Source organism: Pleurodeles waltl, chromosome 5 (assembly GCF_031143425.1).
Source record: "Pleurodeles waltl isolate 20211129_DDA chromosome 5, aPleWal1.hap1.20221129, whole genome shotgun sequence".
Lineage (NCBI taxonomy): Eukaryota > Metazoa > Chordata > Amphibia > Caudata > Salamandridae > Pleurodeles > Pleurodeles waltl.
Window position 1 is genome coordinate 31,998,130 of NC_090444.1, and position 19,430 is coordinate 32,017,559.

Sequence of the window (19,430 nt, forward strand, 5' to 3'; positions counted from 1 at the left end):
CTGGGGGTTGTAGGTGCACTTTTCACCTACCTTACAGGGTCTTGGGGTGGGCTATTTTTCTAACCCTCACTGTTTTCTTACAGTCCCAGTGACCCTCTACAAGCTCACATAGGTTTGGGGTCCATTCGTGGTTCGCATTCCACTTTTGGAGTATATGGTTTGTGTTGCCCCTATACCTATGTGCTCCTATTGCAATCTCTTGTACCTTTACACTGCTTGCATTACTTCCTTTTGCTATTACTGCATATTTTTGGTATTGTTTACATATATCGTGTGTATATTTGGCATCTTCATACTGAGGGTACTCACTGAGATACTTTTGGCATATTGTCATAAAAATAAAGTACCTTTATTTTTAGTATATCTGTGTATTGTGTTTTCTTATGATATTGTGCATATGACACCAGTGGTATAGTAGGAGCTTTGCATGTCTCCTAGTTCAGCCTAAGCTGCTCTGCTATAGCTACCTTCTATCAGCCTAAGCTGCTAGAAATACCTCTTCTACACTAATAAGGGATAACTGGACCTGGTACAGAGTGTAAGTACCCCTTGGTACCCACTACAAGCCAGGCCAGCCTCCTACATTGGTTGTGCAGCGGTGGGATAAGTACTTGCAACTACTTGTCATTTTGTACTTTTCATAAGAGAAAAATATACAAAACAAGTTCAGTGTATGTACACCTAACCAAAAGGTTTTGCTTTTCTTCTCTTACACTATCTGCTAAGTGCTGAAACGTACTCCTAAACTTTCAAAAAGTTTGAAAAAGTTTTTTTTTCTGTTCTTTAAAAAGTCCTGAAACTTTTTCTCTCTTCTCTCTGTCCCTAAACCTTCTTCTATCATGTCTGATGTAGGAACCTCTCTTAAAATGGTCAATACAACATATGACAATCTTAACTTTAAGAGCCTAAGGAGTCTCTGCATTGATTGAGGTTTAGCGGTAGCAAAGAACCATTCTAGAGAATTTCTGTCTAATATGCTTATTGAGAATGATAGGGCCCAGGGTGGCACCTCATCTGAAAAGTTAATAGATAGCTCACACTCTGACTCAAGGGAAGCCCTTGAAGGAGTGGTACAGGGTTCTCTTCCTAATCTGCCCCTTAGCAGACCACCTAGCATTGCTGGTAGTAATAGAAGCTCCCATCATAGTTGGGATGTTTTTGTTCCTGAAGGCCAGGTTGTTAGAGTGCAAGCTGTTAGAGGCAGGTCTCCCTCTGTTGAATCCAATATTTCTTCTGTATCGAAGCATTCCCAACCCACCCACCATCAAGACAAACTGTTAGAAAGGGAACTCAATAAGTTGAGAGTGGAAGAGACCAGACTGAAGATTAAACAGCAACAGCTGGCAATAGACAGGAAATCCCTAGATCTGGAGAAGGAGAGACAGAGGTTGTGGTTTGGACCCCATGGTGGCAGCAGCAGTATTCCTGATAGCAATCCTGTGAGAGAGCATGATTCCAGGAATCTGCACAATATAGTTCCCCCTTACAAGGAGGGGGATGACATTAACAAGTGGTTTGTTGCACTTGAGAGGGCCTGTATGGTACAGGGGGTCCCTCAAAGGCAGCGGGCTGCTATTCTATGGCTATCTTTCAATGGAAAGGGTAGGGATAGGCTCCTTACTGTTAGAGAAAGTGATGTCAATAATTTAGCAGTTTTGAAGGATGCACTCTTGGATGGATTTGGCTTAACCACTGAACAATACAGGATTAAGTTCAGAGACACCAGAAAAGAGTCCTCACAAGACTTGATAGACTTTGTTGACTGTTCAGTGAAGGCCTTGGAGGGGTGGTTACATGGCAGTAAAGTTTTTGACTATGAAAGCCTGTACAATCTAATCCTGAGAGAGCATATTCTGAATAACTGTGTGTCTGATTTCTTACACCAATATCTAGTAGACTCAGATCTGACCTCTCCCCAAGAATTGGGAAAGAAGGCAGACAAATGGGTCAGAACAAGAGTGAACAGAAAAGTTCATACAGGGGGTGACAAGGATGGCAAGAAGAAAGATGGTGAGAAATCTCAGGATAAGCATGGGGATAAGGGTAAAACCAAAGATCCTTCTTCAAATCCTAAACACTCTTCAGGGGGTGGGGATAAATAAAATTATTCCTCTTCTTCACAACATACACAAATTAAAAAGTCTTGGTGCTTTGTGAGTAAAAATAAAGGCCATAGGCCAGGGGATAAGTCCTGTCCAGGTAAACCCCCTGAGCCTACCACCACTAATACATCAAACTCTAGTGCCCCTAGCAGTAGTGGTAATAGTGGTGGGACTGCTGGCAACAGTCAAACTAAGGGTGTAGTTGGGTTCACTTATCGGTCCATCATAGAAACTGGGGTAGTCAGTCCCAAGACAGTTTCTGTCACACCTAGTGGCATTGGCCTTGCCACACTGGCTGCTTGTCCCCTTACAATGGATAAGTACAAGCAGACAGTTTCAAGAAATGGTGTTGAGGCCCAGGCCTACAGGGACACAGGTGCCAGTATCACTTTGATGACTGAAAACCTAGTGCCTCCTGAACAACACATCATTGGACAACAGTAGAAGATTATTGAAGTCCATAACTCGACTAAGTTTCTTCCCTTAGCTATAGTTCAGCTTAGTTGGGGTGGAGTTACTGGCCCTAAGCAGGTGGTAGTGTCACCTAGCTTACCTGTAGACTGTCTCTTAGGAAATGACCTAGAGGCCTCAGGTTGGGCTGATGTAGAGTTTTATACCCATGCAGCCATGCTGGGTATCCCTGAGGAATTGTTCCCTCTCATTTCTACTGAAATGAAAAAGCAAAGGAGAGAAAAAGGCCTGAAAACTCAGGATCCTTCTCCAACAACAGGTAAACAGGGTATCACAGTATCCCCTAAACACCCTGCCATTCAGGATACCATTCCTGTGGTGGGAGAAACCTCTCCTGGGATGACACCTGTACCAAGGGAATCATCAGCTGGCATAGCTGTACTCCCTGAGGTGAAAGTACCTCTCTGTGAGATAACATTGGTGAGAAAAAGAGCACCATTTTAGTTAACATGGAGCCTCCCTCCAACCCTCCCAGAGAAACTTTAGTGCAGAAACCCTGCACTGCCTCACAACACTTAGGACAGCAGCCCTGCCCTAGTGTGGAACTCATAGAACAGCATCCCTGCCCTGCTCCAACTCAAGAGAAACAGCATCCCTGTTCTCTCTTCCAGCCATATGGACAAAGTGTTTGCCCAACTATGGCTTTACTGAGACAGCATCCCTGTCTGGCATTCTCATCGCTAGAAATAGGTCCAGTGGACAATTCCCACTGTTCTAAACTAAAACTTACTGATAGAAACTCTGAAAATATATCTTCACATTGTTGGTTAGCTAAACAACTTCAAACAGGGTGGTTTACATCCCCACAGGGAAGTAACCATATAGTGGATGATAAAGGGAGTAACCAGTCTATTGCAGAGCTACTCTCCACTTATCACCACTTACACAATAAAGTCTCAACTGGCCAAGGTTAGCCTTATTATCCCTTGTTTGGGGGGGGGGGTTGTGTGAGAAAGTAGCCTCTTTCTAGCCTTGTTACCCCCACTTTTGGCCTGTTTGTGAATATATGTCAGGGTTTTTCACTGTCTCACTGGGATCCTGCTAGCCAGGGCCCAGTGCTCATAGTGAAAACCCATGTGTCAGTATGTTTGTTATGTGTCGCTAGGACCCTGCTAGCCAGGACCCCAGTGCTCATAAGTTTGTGGCCTATATGTATGTGTTCCCTGTGTGATGCCTAACTGTCTCACTGAGGCTCTGCTAACCAGAACCTCAGTGGTTATGCTCTCTCTTTGCTTTCCAAATTAGCACTAACAGGCTAGTGACCAATTTCACCAATTCACATTAGCATACTGGAACACCCTTATAATTCCCTAGTATATGGTACTGAGGTACCCAGGGTATTGAGGTTCCAGGAGATCCCTATGGGCTGCAGCATTTCTTTTGCCACCCATAGGGAGCTCTGACAATTCTTACACAGGCCTGCCACTGCAGCCTGAGTGAAATAACGTCCACGTTATTTCAAAGCCATTTACCACTGCACTTAAGTAACTTATAAGTCACCTATATGTCTAACCTTTACCTGGTAAAGGTTGGGTGCTAAGTTACTTAGTGTGTGGGCACCCTGGCCCTAGCCAAGGTGCCCCCACATCGTTCAGGGCAAACTCCCCGGACTTTGTGAGTGCGGGGACACCATTACATGCGTGCACTATACATAGGTCACTACCTATGTATAGCATCACAATGGTAACTCCGAACATGGCCATGTAACATGTCTAAGATCATGGAATTGTCACCCCAATGCCATTCTGGCATTGGGGAGACAATTCCATGATTCCCCCGAGTCTCTAGCACAGAACCGGGTACTGACAAACTGCCTTTCCCGTGGTTTCACTGCAGCTGCTGCAAACCCCTCAGACAGGTTTCTGCCCTCCTGGGGTCCAGCCAGGCTTGGCCCAGGAAGGCAGAACAAAGGACTTCCTCAGAGAGAGGGTGTTACACCCTCTCCCTTTGGAAAAAGGTGTCAGGGCTGGGGAGGAGTAGCCTCCCCCAGCCTCTGGAAATGCTTTAATGGGTACAGATGGTGCCCATCTCTGCATAAGCCAGTCTACACCGGTTCAGGGATCCCCCAGCCCTGCTCTGGCGCAAAACTGGACAAAGGAAAGGGGAGTGACCACTCCCCTGACCTGCACCTCCCAGGGGAGGTGCCCAGAGCTCCTCCAGGTTGCTCCAGACCTCTGCCATCTTGGAAACAGAGGTGCTGCTGGCACACTGGACTGCTGTGAGTGGCCAGTGCCAGCAGGTGACGTCAGAGACTCCTTCTGATAGGCTCTTACCTGTCTTGCTAGCCTATCCTCCTTCCTAAGTAGCCAAACCTCCTTTTCTGGCTACTTAGGGTCTCTGCTTTGGGGAATTCTTTAGATAACGAATGCAAGAGCTCATCAGAGTTCCTCTGCATCTCTCTCTTCACTTTCTGCCACGGAATCGACCGCTGACTGCTCAGGAAGTCTGCAAAACTGCAACAAAGTAGCAAAGACGACTACTGCAACCTTGTATCGCTGATCCTGCCACCTTCTCGACTGCTTTCCTGGTGGTGCATGCTGTGGGGGTAGTCTGCCTCCTCTCTGCACTAGAAGCTCCGAAGAAATCTCCTGTGGGACGACGGAATCCTCCCCCTGCAACCGCAGGCACCAAAAGAACTGCATCACCGGTCCTCTGGGTCCCCTCTCAGCACGACAAGCGTGGTCCCTGGAACTCAACAACTCTGTCCAAGTGACTCCCACAGTCCAGTGACTCCTCAGTCCAATTAGGTGGAGATAAGTCCTTGCCTCCCCACGCTAGACTGTATTGCTGGGTACCGCGTGATTTGCAGCTGCTCCGGCTCCTGTGCACTCTTCCAGGATTTCCTTTGTGCACAGCCAAGCCTGGGTCCCCGACACTCTAACCTGCAGTGCACAACCTCCTGAGTTGTCCTCCGGCGTCGTGGGATCTCCTTTTGTGACTTCGGGTGAGCTCCGGTTCACTCTTCTTTGTAGTGCCTGTTTTGGCACTTCTGCAGATGCTGCCTGCTCCTGTGAGGGCTCCCTATCTTGCTGGGCGCCCCCTCTGTCTTCTCACACAATTGGCGACATCCTGGTCCCTCCTGGGCCACAGCAGCATCCAAAAACCCTAACTGCAACCCTTTCAGCTAGCGAGGCTTGTTTGTGGTCTTTCTGCGTGGGAAGACATCTGCAAGCTTCTTCTCGATGTGGGACATCCATCCTCCAAAGGAGAAGTTCCTAGTCCTCTTCGTTCTTGCAGAATCCACAGCTTCTACCATCCAGTGGCAGCTTCTTTGCACCCTCAGCTGGCATTTCCTGGGCATCTGCCCAATCTCGACTTTGTCGCAACTGTTGGACTTGGTCCCCTTGTTCCACAGGCACTCTCGTCCGGAAATCCATCGTTGTTGCATTGCTGGTGTTGGTCTTCCTTGCAGAATTCCCCTATCACAACTTCTGTGCTCTCTGGGGAACTTAAGTGCACTTTACACCTACTTTTCAGGGTCTTGGGATGGGCTATTTTTCTAACCCTCACTGTTTTCTTACAGTCCCAGCGACCCTCTACAAGCTCACATAGGTTTGGGGTCCATTCGTGGTTCGCATTCCACTTTTGGAGTATATGGTTTGTGTTGCCCCTATACCTATGTGCTCTCATTGCAATCTATTGTGACTGAACATTGCTTGCATTGCTTTCTATTGCTATTACTGCATATTTTTGGTATTGTGTACATATATCTTGTGTATATTTGCTATCCTTATACTGAGGGTACTCACTGACATACTTTTGGCATATTGTCATAAAAATAAAGTACCTTTATTTTTAGTATATCACTGTATTGTGTTTTCTTATGATATTGTGCATATGACACCAGTGGTATGGTAGGAGCTTTGCATGTCTCCTAGTTCAGCCTAAGCTGCTCTGCTAAGCTACCCTTTTCTAACAGCCTCATCTGCTAGACACCTCTTCTACACTAATAAGGGATAACTGGACCTGGTGCAGAGTGTAAGTACCCCTTGGTACCACTACAAACCAGGCCAGCCTCCTACAACAGGTTTGTAGCTTTCTGCTGTGGAGGTGTCCATTGTAAACGGCCCCACTAGAGTAGTGGAGATTCATTATAGGCTGAGACCAATAAAGACAGCTCAGCACTAATAAAGTGAAACTGTTAACAGGGTACCAAGTAAGCTGCACCTTTTGGGTGCAAACCATGAGATTACAATAATTTAATCCTATGTGGTCACACAAAGTATAATTACAGATTCCAGTTGATCAGAGGTCAGCCAACATGTGCTTTGTCACATTTGACTTTATTAAGGTGAGTACTAGTGGTGAAGTAATGATGCTCAAAGTCCTGAATTTCTAATTTTAACTCCACATAACAAAAGTGGAAGAAATTTACATATGCATTGTATTTCAGAAATTGGATTCCTAGCTATAATCAGAGTAGAGGCTGCACATAGATCCAAGAGAAACATATTGGAAATAAAGCAATACCCCCTGATCTAAAAAGTTAAAAATTCATTGTTGTACCCTCAGTAGGTAGTGCATCCTGGGAGTGACAGATGGGTCAAGTGTGTGGTGGAATATTGATATGATCCTTGCTATTAGAGGTGTATTCTATTTATGCTTGTTCCATTTGCATTTTAAGACTTGATGGAACTCCTCCCCACACAGCCTCTGTATGCCACACCACCCTTATGCTCAGGTGATTTCCTGGATAAGAGGTTACAGAGGACCTTGGTTGAGTGACCACTCTATTGATGAAACCTGATGATTGCTCAAGATCCCCTTCTAGATAATCAGGCAACGATTTGGGATTTCTATAGATGGAGAAACAGAGTAGCCTTCCAAAGTAGACAGCTGAGACCTGAGTTTCTATGAGGGTTGTGTTTGGTCTGCACAGTGCTCCTCAGAACTGCAGTAAAAAAAACTGATCTTGAGTCCTGGGTGGCATGATAAAGAGGCGGTCTAGTCCCTTCCTTCATTCCTAAACTGGTACCATCATTAATTAATCTTCTGTCCGAGTGATGCTGCTTACTGCATGAGGCAGCACCCCTATTTATCTTGCAGGAAAGCTCACCATCTCAGGTGGTTCTCACCGCAGCCAGGACACCATCAGCCTGCTGGCTAAAAAGAGTGAAAAAGAAAAAACAAGACAGCAGGTCTTTTCCATCTAAGAACCTAGGATCTGGAAGAGCACCTCGTATCCATCAGGTCCACACCAACGCTGCTCCAATTCAGGAAAGAATTGAAGATGCACTTCTTTAAAAAACACTACACCACAATGTAATAATCATCCTCAATTCAGTCCCTGTCTTATCAGTCGTTGGCTTTATGCCTGTCTTTGATCATGTACAATGCTCCACTGTCACCATAAAAATAGCATATACAAACATATAGCTGTATAGTTACATATTCCATTTTATTTCATCCAGGCTCATTCTTTCTGAAAATCTAATCCTGAGACGTGGTATGGAAAGTTATCTCATGGCACAGGACATGCATCTGCATAAAGCTTTGCCCGAGCAGCCACCTTCCATGTAAAGTTCAGCTGACCCACAGCCTGTTGCATCGTCTTCAGTATGCACTTCTTTGTTTCCTACCACCCCACCTCCAGCCCATGGGCACTGAATCCACCTCAATGCCCAGGAAAGTGAGTGCTGCAGCTGGTCTTTCCCTTTTCCCAGAGCCAACAGCAACCTAATGATCCTGGCCACCCCTTCCAATGTCCTTATAAAAGGTCACATATTCCTACCCACAAACTTGTCCTATCTGCAAACAAAATCCTCAAGGTGCAGCTCCTGCTGAGAACCCACACTTCCAGATGTGTAATATGCACATAGAATGCAATGACGGCCCCTGTGAGAAAGACTTATGATAACAGTGCAACAGTTTGAAGGTAACGGAATTGGGACTTACCACAACAGGAAGACTATTCTAGGAGAGAAACAAAAAAAGACAGTATTGGAAAAAATACTCCTAATGGCAAAAAAGACAATAAAGTAAACGAAAAACAGATTTTGAAAGTATATGCTCTGCAGCTGTTTAATTGCATGCTTTCATTTGTTTGTTTAACTGCTGAAAGGTGAATATGACTTATCAAGACCCTTCTCCCTTCTTGGGATGAGTCAGACCTCTCAGCATCATTTCAGACTAAGGGGGTCATTCTGACCCCGGCGGTCTCAGACCGCCGGGGCCAGGGTCGGCGGGAGCACCGCCGACAGACCGGCGGTGCCCCGCAGGGCATTCTGACCACGGCGGTTCGGCCGCGTCAGACAAGGAAAACCGGCGGTCTCCCGCCGGTTTTCCGCTGCCCTACACAATCCTCCATGGCTGCGGAGCACGCTCCGCAGCCATGGGGATTCTGACACCCCTTACCGCCATCCTGTTCCTGGCGGGTCTCCCGCCAGGAACAGGATGGCGGTAGGGGGTGCCGCGGGGCCCCCGTAAGAGGGCCCCACAAAGTATTTCAGTGTCTGCTATGCAGACACTGAAATACGCGACGAGTGCCACTGCACCCGTCGCACATTCCCACTACGCCGGCTCAATTCTGAGCCGGCGTCCTCGTGGGAAGGTTGATTTGCCCTGGGCTGGCGGGCGGCCTTTTGGCGGCTGCCCGCCAGCCCAGGGCAAATCCCAAAATACCCTCAGCGGTCTTTAGACCGCGGAGCGGTATTTTGGTGGGGGAACTTCGGCGGGCGGCCTCCGCCGCCCGCCGAAGTTAGAATCAGGCCCTAAGTTGTGCGGTTAGCGTTTTTGGATGCTGCTGTGGCCCAGGAGGGACCAGGATGTCGCCAATTGCGTCTGGGAACAGAAGGGGCGTCGAGCAAGACAAGGAGCCCTCTCAGCAGCAGGCAGCACCCGCAGAAGTGCCAGAAACAGGCACTACGAGGATGCGTGAAACGGTGCTCACCCGAAGTCGCACAAAGGAGTCCCACGTCGCCGGAGGACAACTTAGGAAGTCGTGCAATGCAGGTTAGAGTGACGTGGACCCAGGCTGCACTGTGCACAAAGGATTTCCGCCGGAAGTGCACGGAGGCCGGAGTAGCTGCAAAAGTCGCGGTTCCCAGTAATGCAGACTGGCGTGGGGAGGCAAGGACTTACCTCCACCAAACTTGGACTGAAGAGTCACTGGACTGTGGGAGTCACTTGGACAGAGTTGCTGGATTCAAGGGACCTCGCTCGTCGTGCTGAGAGGAGACCCAGGGGACCGGTGATGCAGTTCTTTGGTGCCTGCGGTTGCAGGGGGACGATTCCGTCGACCCACGGGAGATTTCTTCGGAGCTTCTAGTGCAGAGAGGAGGCAGACTACCCCCACAGCATGCACCACCAGGAAAACAGTCGAGAAGGCGGCAGGATCAGCGCTACAGAGTTGCAGTAGTCGTCTTTGCTACTTTGTTGCAGTTTTGCAGGCTTCCAGCGCGGTCAGCAGTCGATTCCTTGGCAGAACGTGAAGAGAGAGATGCAGAGGCACTGGGATGAGCTCTTGCATTCGTTATCTAAGGAATCCCCAGAGACAGAGACCCTAAATAGCCAGAAAAGAGGGTTTGGCTACCTAGGAGAGAGGATAGGATAGCAACACCTGAAGGAGCCTATCAGAAGGAGTCTCTGACGTCCCCTGCTGGCACTGGCCACTCCGAGCAGTCCAGTGTGCCAGCAGCACCTCTGTTTCCAAGATGGCAGAGGTCTGGAGCACACTGGAGGAGCTCTGGACACCTCCCAGGGGAGGTGCAGGTCAGGGGAGTGGTCACTCCCCTTTCCTTTGTCCAGTTTCGCGCCAGAGCAGGGCTAAGGGGTCCCTGAACCGGTGTAGACTGGCTTATGCAGAAATGGGCACCATGTGTGCCCATGAAAGCATTTCCAGAAGCTGGGGGAGGCTACTCCTCCCCTGCCTCCACACCATTTTCCAAAGGGAGAGGGTGTAACACCCTCTCTCAGAGGAAGTCCTTTGTTCTGCCATCCTGGGCCAAGCCTGGCTGGACCCCAGGAGGGCAGAAACCTGTCTGAGGGGTTGGCAGCAGCAGCAGCTGCAGTGAAACCCCAGGAAAGGCAGTTTGGCAGTACCAGGGTCTGTGCTACAGACCACTGGGATCATGGGATTGTGCCAACTATGCCAGGATGGCATAGAGGGGGCAATTCCATGACATAGACATGTTACATGGCCATATTCGGAGTTACCATTATGAAGCTACATATAGGTAGTGACCTATATGTAGTGCACGCGTGTAATGGTGTCCCCGCACTCACAAAGTCCGGGGAATTGGCCCTGAACAATGTGGGGGCACCTTGGCTAGTGCCAGGGTGCCCTCACACTAAGTAACTTTGCACCTAACCTTTACCAGGTAAAGGTTAGTCATATAGGTGACTTATAAGTTACTTAAGTGCAGTGTAAAATGGCTGTGAAATAACGTGGACGTTATTTCACTCAGGCTGCAGTGGCAGGCATGTGTAAGAATTGTCAGAGCTCCCTATGGGTGGCAAAAGAAATGCTGCAGCCCATAGGGATCTCCTGGAACCCCAATACCCTGGGTACCTTAGCACCATATACTAGGGAATTATAAGGGTGTTCCAGTAAGCCAATGTAAATTGGTAGAATTGGTCACTAGCCTGTTAGTGACAATTTGAAAGAAATGAGAGAGCATACCCACTGAGGTTCTGGTTAGCAGAGCCTCAGTGAGACAGTTAGTCACTACAGAGGTAACACATTCAGGCACACTTATGAGCACTGGGGCCCTGGGTGGCAGGGTCCCAGTGACACATACAACTAAAACAACATATATACAGTGAAAAATGGGGGTAACATGCCAGGCAAGATGGTACTTTCCTACACAACCCCCCCCCCCCCAAACGAAGGACAATAAGACTAGCCATGACCTGATGAGTCTTCATTGTCTAAGTGGAAATATCTGGAGAGTCCATCTGCATTGGAGTGGCTACTCCCAGGTCTATGTTCCACTGTATAGTCCATTCCCTGTAGGGATATGGACCACCTCAATAATTTAGGATTTTCACCTTTCATTTGTTTTAGCCAAAGTAGAGGTTTGTGGTCTGTCTGAACAATGAATTGAGTGCCAAACAAGTATGGCCTCAACTTCTTCAGTGCCCAGACCACAGCAAAGGCCTCCCTCTCTATGGCAGACCAACGCTTTTCTCTAGGGGTCAACCTCCTACTAATAAAAGCAACAGGTTGATCCTGGCCCTCAGAATTAAGTTGTGATAGGACTGCCCCTACTCCTAATTCAGATGCATCAGTTTGGACAGAGAATTTTTTAGAGTAACAAGGGCTTTTCAGGACAGGTGCAGAGCACATGGCCTGCTTCAGCTCCTCAAAAGCTTTCTGACAGTTTGCTGTCCATAATACCTTTTTAGGCATTTTCTTGGATGTGAGGTCATTAAGAGGGGCTGCAATGGAGCCATAGTTCTTAATGAACCTCCTGTAATACCCAGTGAGGCCTAGGAAGGCTCTCACCTGAGTCTGAGTAGTAGGGGGAACCCAATCTATAATAGTTTGGATTTTCCCCTGAAGTGGTGCAATCTGTTCCCCACCAACAAGGTGTCCCAGATAAACCACCTTCCCCTGCCCTATCTGGCACTTTGAAGCCTTGATAGTGAGGCCTGCCTTTTGCAGTGCCTCCAAAACGTTCCATAGGTGGACCAGGTGATCATCCCAGCTGGAGCTAAAGAGAGCTATATCGTCCAAATATGCTGCACTAAAAGCATCCAGCCCTTGCAGGACTGTGTTCACCAACCTCTGAAAAGTGGCAGGTGCATTTTTCAATCCAAAAGGCATTACTGTAAATTGGTAATGGCCTCCAATGGTTGAAAATGCAGTTTTAGGTTTAGCATCTTCTGATAATTTGATCTGCCAATACCCTGCAGTCAAATCAAAAGTGCTTAGATACTTGGCAGATGCCAGTGTATCTATGAGCTCATCTGCCCTGGGTATAGGGTTAGCATCAGTTTTGGTTACCTGGTTGAGACCTCTGTAGTCTACACAAAACCGCATTTCCTTCTTTCCATCCTTGGAATGAGGTTTTGGTAAAAGTACCACAGGAGAAGCCCATGGACTTTCAGAGTGATCAACCACTCCCAGTTCTAACATTTTCTGCACCTCTTGCTTTATGCAGTCCCTGACATGGTCAGGCTGCCTATAGATCTTACTTTTGACAGGTAAACTGTCTCCAGTATCTATAGTGTGCTCACACCAAGAAGTGGTGCCTGGCACAGTAGAGAAGAGTTCAGAGAATTGATCTAGGAGATTTATGCAATGGTCTTTCTGCTCAGCAGTAAGACAATCAGCCAAAACTACACCTTCCACAAGAGCATCTTGTTCTGTGGAAGAGAAGAGATCAGGTAGAGGATCAATGTCTTCTTCCTGTCCCTCATCAGTTGCCATGAGCAGGGTGAGATCAGCCCTGTCATAGTAGGGTTTCAGGCGATTGACATGGAGCACCCTAAGGCGACACTGGGTATTACAGTAGGTTCATTAAGAACTATGGCTCCATTGCAGCCCCTCTTAATGACCTCACATCCAAAAAGATGCCTAAAAAGGTATTGTGGACAGCTAGCTGTCAGAAAGCCTTTGAGGAGCTGAAGCAGGCCATGTGCTCTGCACCTGTCCTGAAAAGCCCTTGTTACTCTAAATTCTATGTCCAAACTGATGCATCTGAATTAGGAGTAGTGGCAGTCCTATCACAACTTAATTCTGAGGGCCAGGATCAACCTGTTGCTTTTATTAGTAGGAGGTTGACCCCTAGAGAAAAGCGTTGGTCTGCCATTGAGAGGGAGGCCTTTGCTGTGGTCTGGGCTCTGAAGAAGTTGAGGCCATACCTGTTTGGCACTACCTTCATTGTTCAGACAGACCACAAACCTCTACTTTGGCTAAAACAAATGAAAGGTGAAAATCCTAAATTGTTGAGGTGGTCCATATCCCTACAGGGAATGGACTATACAGTGGAACATGGACCTGGGAGTAGCCACTCCAATGCAGATGGACTCTCCAGATATTTCCACTTAGACAATGAAGACTCATCAGGTCATGGCTAGTCTTATTGTCCTTCGTTTGGGGGGGGGGTTGTGTAGGAAAGTACCATCTTGCCTGGCATTTTACCCCCATTTTTCACTGTATATATGTTGTTTTAGTTGTATGTGTGTAGGAGGCTGGACTGGCTTGTAGTGAGTACCAAGGGGTACTTGCACCTTGCACCAGGCCCAGTTATCCCTTATTAGTGTATAGGGTGTCTAGCAGCTTAGGCTGATAGATAATGGTAGCTTAGCAGAGCAGCTCAGGCTGAACTAGGAGACTTGTGAAGCTACTACAGTACCACTTAGTGTCATATGCACAATATCATAAGAAAACACAATACACAGTTATACTAAAAATAAAGGTACTTTATTTTTATGACAATATGCCAAAGTATCTTAGAGTGTACCCTCAGTGAGAGGATAGGAAATATACACAAGATATATATACACAATAGCAAAAATATGCAGTATAGTCTTAGAAAACAGTGCAAACAATGTATAGTTACAATAGGATGCAATGGGGAAACATAGGGATAGGGGCAACACAAACCATATACTCCAAAAGTGGAATGCGAACCACGAATGGACCCCAAACCTATGTGACCTTGTAGAGGGTTGCTGGGACTATTAGAAAATAGTGAGAGTTAGAAAAATAACCCTCCCCAAGACCCTGAAAAGTGAGTGCAAAGTGCACTAAAGTTCCCCTAAGGACAAAGTAGTCGTGTTAGAGGAATAATGCAGGAAAGACACAAACCAGCAATGCAACAACTGTGGATTTCCAATCTAGGGTACCTGTGGAACAAGGGGACCAAGTCCAAAAGTCACAAGCAAGTCGGAGATGGGCAGATGCCCAGGAAATGCCAGCTGCGGGTGCAAAGAAGCTTCGACTGGACAGAAGAAGCTGAGGTTTCTGCAGGAACAAAAAGGGCTAGAGACTTCCCCTTTGGTGGACAAATCCACCTTGCTTTGGAGAGTCGTGCAGACGTTTTTTACCGCCGGAAGAACGCCAACAAGCCTTGCTAGCTGCAAATCGTGCGTTTGGCGTTTTTGGACACTGCTGGGGCCCAGGAGGAACCAGGAGGTCGCAAATTAGACCTGAAGAGAGAGGGGACGTCGAGCAAAACAAAGAGCCCTCACTGAAGCAGTTAGCACCCAGAGAAGTGCCAGAAACAGGCACTACGAGGATGTGTGAAACGGTGCTCACCGAAGTTGCACAAAGGAGTCCCACGTCGCCGGAGACCAACTTAGAAAGTCGTGCAATGCAGGTTAGAGTGCCGTTGACCCAGGCTTGGCTGTGCGCAAAGGATTTCCGCCGGAAGTGCACAGGGGCTGGAGTAGCTGCAAAGTCGCGGTTCCCAGCAATGCAGCCCAGCGAGGTGAGGCAAGGACTTACCTCCACCAAACTTGGACTGAAGAGTCACTGGACTGTGGGGGTCACTTGGACAGAGTCGCTGTATTCAAGGGACCTCGCTCGTCGTGCTGAGAGGAGACCCAAGGGACCGGTAATGCAGCTTTTTGGTGCCTGCGGTTGCAGGGGGAAGATTCCGTCGACCCACGGGAGATTTCTTCGGAGCTTCTGGTGCAGAGAGGAGGCAGACTACCCCCACAGCATGCACAAGCAGGAAAACAGTCGAGAAGGCGGCAGGATCAGCGTTACAGAGTTGCAGTAGTCGTCTTTGCTACTATGTTGCAGGTTTGCAGGCTTCCAGCGCGGTCAGCGGTCGATTCCTTATCAGAAGGTGAAGAGAGAGATGCAGAGGAACTCGGATGAGCTCTTGCATTCGTTATCTAAAGTTTCCCCAGAGACAGAGACCCTAAATAGCCAGAAAAGAGGGTTTGGCTACCTAGGAGAGAGGATAGGCTAGCAACACCTGAAGAAGCCTATCACAAGGAGTCTCTGACGTCACCTGGTGGCACTGGCCACTCAGAGCAGTCCAGTGTGCCAGCAGCACCTCTGTTTCCAAGATGGCAGAGGTCTGGAGCACACTGGAGGAGCTCTGGACACCTCCCAGGGGAGGTGCAGGTCAGGGGAGTGGTCACTCCCCTTTCCTTTGTCCAGTTTCGCGCCAGAGCAGGGCTAAGGGGTCCCCTGAAACGGTGTAGACTGGCTTATGCAGAATTGGGCACATCTGTGCCCAACAAAGCATTTCCAGAGGCTGGGGGAGGCTACTCCTCCCCTGCCTTCACACCATTTTCCAAAGGGAGAGGGTGTCACACCCTCTCTCAGAGGAAGTTCTTTGTTCTGCCATCCTGGGCCAGGCCTGGCTGGACCCCAGGAGGGCAGCTGCCTGTCTGAGGGGTTGGCAGCAGCAGCAGCTGCAGTGAAACCCCAGAAGGGCAGTTTGGCAGTACCAGGGTCTGTGCTACAGACAACTGGGATCATGGGATTGTGCCAACTATGCCAGGATGACATAGAGGGGGCAATTCCACGATCATAGACATGTTACATGGCCATATTCGGAGTTACCATTGTGAAGCTACATAAAGGTAGTGACCTATATGTAGTGCACGCGTGTAATGGTGTCCCCGCACTCACAAAGTTCAGGGAATTGGCTCTGAACAATGTGGGGGCACCTTGGCTAGTGCCAGGGTGCCCTCACACTAAGTAACTTTGCACCTAACCTTTACCAGGTAAAGGTTAGACATATAGGTGACTTATAAGTTACTTAAGTGCAGTGTAAAATGGCTGTGAAATAACGTGGACGTTATTTCACTCAGGCTGCAGTGGCAGGCCTGTGTAAGAATTGTCAGAGCTCCCTATGGGTGGCAAAAGAAATGCTGCAGCCCATAGGGATCTCCTGGAACCCTAATACCCTGGGTACCTCAGTACCATATACTAGGGAATTATAAGGGTGTTCCAGTAAGCCAATGTAAATTGGTAAAAATGGTCACTAGCCTGTCAGTGACAATTTGGAAAGAAATGAGAGATCATAACCACTGAGGTTCTGGTTAGCAGAGCCTCAGTGAGACAGTTAGTCACTACACAGGTAACACATTCAGGCACACTTATGAGCACTGGGGCCCTGGGTTACCAGGGTCCCAGTGACACATACAACTAAAACAACATATATACAGTGAAAAATGGGGGTAACATGCCAGGCAAGATGGTACTTTCCTACACAACCCCCCCCCCCCCAAACGAAGGACAATAAGACTAGCCATGACCTGATGAGTCTTCATTGTCTAAGTGGAAATATCTGGAGAGTCCATCTGCATTGGAGTGGCTACTCCCAGGTCTATGTTCCACTGTATAGTCCATTCCCTGTAGGGATATGGACCACCTCAACAATTTAGGATTTTCACCTTTCATTTGTTTTAGCCAAAGTAGAGGTTTGTGGTCTGTCTGAACAATGAAGTGAGTGCCAAACAGGTATGGCCTCAACTTCTTCAGAGCCCAGACCACAGCAAAGGCCTCCCTCTCAATGGCAGACCAACGCTTTTCTCTAGTGGTCAACCTTCTACTAATAAAAGCAACAGGTTGATCCTGGCCCTCAGAATTAAGTTGTGATAGGACTGCCCCTACTCCTAATTCAGATGCATCAGTTTGGACATAGAATTTTTTAGAGTAACAAGGGCTTTTCAGGACAGGTGCAGAGCACATGGCCTGCTTCAGCTCCTCAAAAGCTTTCTGACAGTTTGCTGTCCATAATACCTTTTTAGGCATTTTCTTGGATGTGAGGTCATTAAGAGGGGCTGCAATGGAGCCATAGTTCTTAATGAACCTCCTGTAATACCCAGTGAGGCCTAGGAAGGCTCTCACCTGAGTCTGAGTGGTAGGGGGAACCCAATCAATAATTGTTTGGATTTTCCCCTGAAGTGGTGCAATCTGTTCCCCACCAACAAGGTGTCCCAGATAAACCACCTTACCGTGCCTTATCTGGCACTTTAAAGCCTTGATAGTGAGGCCTGCCTTTTGCAGGGCCTCCAAAACTTTCCATAGGTGGACCAGGTGATCATCCCAGCTGGAGCTAAAGACAGCTATATCGTCCAAATATGCTGCACTGAAAGCTTCCAGCCCTTGCAGGACTGTGTTCACCAACCTCTGAAAAGTGGCAGGTGCATTTTTCAAACCAAAAGGCATTACAGTAAACTGGTAATGTCCTCCAATGGTAGAAAATGCAGTCTTAGGTTTAGCATCTTCTGATAATTTGATCTGCCAATACCCTGCAGTCAAATCAAAAGTGCTTAGATACTTGGCAGATGCCAGTGTATCTATAAGCTCATCTGCCCTGGGTATAGGGAGAGCATCAGTTTTGGTTACCAAGTTGAGACCTCTATAGTCTACACAAAACCGCATTTCCTTCTTTCCATCTTTAGAATTGGGTTTTGGTACCAGTACCACAGGAGAAGCCCATGGACTGTCAGAGTGCTCAACCACTCCTAGCTCCAACATTTTCTGAACTTCATGCTTTCTGCAGTCCCTGACATGGTCAGGCTGCCTATAGATCTTACTTTTGACAGGTAAACTGTCTCCAGTATCTATAGTGTGCTCACACCAAGAAGTGGTGCCTGGCACAGTAGAGAAGAGTTCTGAAAATTGTCCTAGGAGATTTATGCAATGGTCTTTCTGCTCAGCAGTAAGGCAATCTGCCAAAACTACACCTTCCACAAGAGCATCTTGTTCTGTGGAAGAGAAGAGATCAGGTAGAGGATCACTGTCTGTAGGAGGCTGGACTGGCTTGTAGTGAGTACCAAGGGGTACTTGCACCTTGCACCAGGCCCAGTTATCCCTTATTAGTGTATAGGGTGTCTAGCAGCTTAGGCTGATAGATAATGGTAGCTTAGCAGAGCAGCTTAGGCTGAACTAGGAGACGTGTGAAGCTACTACAGTACCACTTAGTGTCTTATGCACAATATCATAAGAAAACACAATACACAGTTATACTAAAAATAAAGGTACTTTATTTTTATGACAATATGCCAAAGTATCTTAGAGTGTACCCTCAGTGAGAGGATAGGAAATATACACAAGATATATATACAGAATAGCAAAAATATGCAGTATAGTCTTAGAAAACAGTGCAAACAATGTATAGTTAGAATAGGATGCAATGGGGAAACATAGGGATAGGGGCAAAACAAACCATATACTCCAAAAGTGGAATGCGAACCACGAATGGACCCCAAACCTATGTGACCTTGTAGAGGGTCGCTGGGACTATTAGAAAATAGTGAGAGTTAGCAAAATAACCCTCCCCAAGACCCTGAAAAGTGAGTGCAAAGTGCACTAAAGTTCCCCTAAGGACAAAAGAGTTGTGTTAGAGGAATAATGCAGGAAAGACACAAACCAGCAATGGAAAAACTGTGGATTTCCAATCTAGGGTACCTGTGGAACAAGGGGACCAAGTCCAAAAGTCACAAGCAAGTCGGAGATGGGCAGATGCCCAGGAAATGCCAGCTGCGGGTGCAAAGAAGCTTCGACTGGACAGAAGAAGCTGAGGTTTCTGCAGGAACGAAAAGGGCTAGAGACTTCCCCTTTGGTGGAATGATCCCGCTTGCCTTGCAGAGTCGTGCAGAAGTGTTTTACCGCTGGAAGGACGCCAACAAGCCTTGCTACACGCAAATCGTGCGTTTGGCATTTTTGGACGCTGCTTGGGCCCAGGAGGGACCAGGAGGTCGCAAATTGGACCTGAAGAGAGAGGGGACGTCGAGCAAAACAAAGAGCCCTCACTGAAGCACGTAGCACCCAGAAAAGTGCCAGAAACAGGCACTACGAGGATGCGTGAAACGGTGCTCGCCGAAGTTGCACAAAGGAGTCCCACGTCGCCGGAGACCAACTTAGAAAGTCGTGCAATGCAGGTTAGAGTGCCGTGGACCCAGGCTTGGCTGTGCACAAAGGATTTCCGCCGGAAGTGC